This window comes from Ornithorhynchus anatinus, chromosome 20 (genome assembly GCF_004115215.2).
Source record: "Ornithorhynchus anatinus isolate Pmale09 chromosome 20, mOrnAna1.pri.v4, whole genome shotgun sequence".
Taxonomy (NCBI): domain Eukaryota; kingdom Metazoa; phylum Chordata; class Mammalia; order Monotremata; family Ornithorhynchidae; genus Ornithorhynchus; species Ornithorhynchus anatinus.
In genome coordinates this window covers 17,624,526-17,626,640 of record NC_041747.1, presented here as the reverse complement: position 1 = coordinate 17,626,640, position 2,115 = coordinate 17,624,526, and the positions used below count along the sequence as shown (strand labels likewise).

The window sequence follows — 2,115 nt, the reverse complement described above, 5'->3', positions numbered from 1 at the left end:
TGGGAGAGTAAAGTACAGCAGAGTTGGAAGGCACAGTCCTTGCCCACAAAGTGTTCACCAGTCTAATTTGTTCTCCCCCTACTTTTCTAGTGTAAATTCCCGATTAGACTGTAAGCCCGACAACGGGCAGGGATTGTCTCTATCTGTTGCCTGAATTGTACATTCCAAGCGCTTAGTACAGTGCTCTGCACAGAGTAAGCGCTCAATAAATACTACTGAATGAATGAATGAATGAGGTATTGGTTCTAGGAGTATTACAGGGCCTAAACTAATCGGGAAGCCTAAACTAATCGGGAAGCAACATGGAGTAGTGAATAGAGCACGAGCCTGGCAGTCAGAAGGTCGAGGGTTCTAATCCCTGGTACCCCATTTATCTGCTGTGTGACCTTGGGCAAGTCACTTTATTTCTCTGTCCCTCAGTTACCTCATCTGTAAAATGGGATTGAGACTTTGAGACCCATGAGGGACAGGGACTGTGTCCAACCCAACTGGACTGTAACCACCATGGCACTTAGAACAGTGCTCTGCACATTGTAAGCGCTTAACAAATTCTAACATTATTATTATTATTATTATGTGCCAGGCAGTGTTCTAAGTGCTGGGGTAGATACTGAGTCATCAGGTTGTCCCACGTGAGGCTCACAACCTTAATCCCCATTTTTACAGATGAGATATGTGAGGCCCAGAAAGGTGAAGTCACTTGCCCACAGTCACACAGCTGCCAAGTGGCAGAACCGGGCTTCGAACCCATGACCATTTAGTTTGTCCCTGGGTGGGCTTGAACCACCAACCTTTCGGTTAACAGCTGAACGCGCTAACCGATTGCGCCACAGAGACACACATGGTAGTAAGCACTTAACAAATACCGTTATTATTATTTTTACTATTTGAGTGCTTACTGCGTGAAAGGTTAAGAACCATGACTGGTTTTTCACCTAGTGTACTCTTCCCCAAGGCTTCAGACATTGTTTTGCACCCGGTAGGATGGAATGAATGTACAAAAGGTTCTGGTTTGTGGGTCCGAAGCATAAAATCCAGCGGGTAGAGTGAGCTGGGGGGGAACCCTTTAGTTGGGAAGAGGCTGGGTCTGTGAACTGGCCAACTGAGTCACGATTAAGCCCTTCCTCAAATGGAAGAAAAACAACTAGATGCTTCTTTCGTTTCTAATCAAACTGCTTGAACTTTGGGGCTTTAATTGGTCTAAGGGACACAGATGCCCATGGGCTTTCCATCGGGAAATCGGGCTTTCCTAGCAGACAATCAAGAGAGGAGAAAGAGCGATGATAGAGGAAATGGGGAAAAGCTCTAGAAACTATCCACTCACTTCACCTGAAACAAAGAATGCCCGAAAGGTGGTTTTATCAAACTGTAAATATTGAAATTGTGTCAGCATCAGATTGGGAGTAGAATGGTTGGCAGGCATTTGGTGAATAACTCTGAATAACGAGAGAAAAGCTGAAAACAAATGTAAGAATGAAGAATTCTTTCGCAACAGGAAACTATCCATACTCCTTGTGGCTCAGGTGCCTGAAGTCAGGCAGCAAGAGCTGGGACTAGAAGTTAGATATCTTGAGAAATGGGATGGCTGGAGTTCGAGGACCTGGGTTCAAATCCTACCTTTCATTCATTCATTCAATAGTATTTATTGAGCGCTTACTATGTGCAGAGCACTGTACTAAGTGCTTGGAATGAACAAGTCGGCAACAGATAGAGACAGTCCCTGCTGTTTGACGGGCTTACAGTCTAATCGGGGGAGACAGACAGACGAGAACAATGGCAATAAATAGAGTCAAGGGGAAGAACGTCTTGTAAAAACAATGGCAACTAAATAGAATCAAGGCGATGTACATTTCATTAACAAAATAAATAGGGTAATAGGGTACCTCTGACTCTTGTCTCCGTATAACCTTGGGCAAGACACTGAAATTTCTCTCTGTCTCGGTTTCCCTGTAAAATAGGGGTTATAATAATGTTGGTATTTGTTAAGCACTTACTATGTGCAGAGCACTGTTATAAGCACTGGGGTAGACACAGGGGAATCAGGTTGTCCCACGTGGGGCTTACAGTCTTAATCCCCATTTTACAGATGAGGTAACTGAGGCACAGAGAAGTTAA

At 44.3% G+C, this 2,115-nt stretch overlaps 1 non-coding gene across 1 annotated transcript; it reads right to left on the bottom strand.

The window, feature by feature from the left end:
* Positions 1-763: 763 nt before the first annotated feature.
* On the bottom strand, positions 764-837 carry TRNAN-GUU. The gene has a single exon. It is a non-coding gene; the product is annotated as a tRNA-Asn (tRNA).
* Between the last annotated feature and the right edge of the window lie 1,278 nt (positions 838-2,115).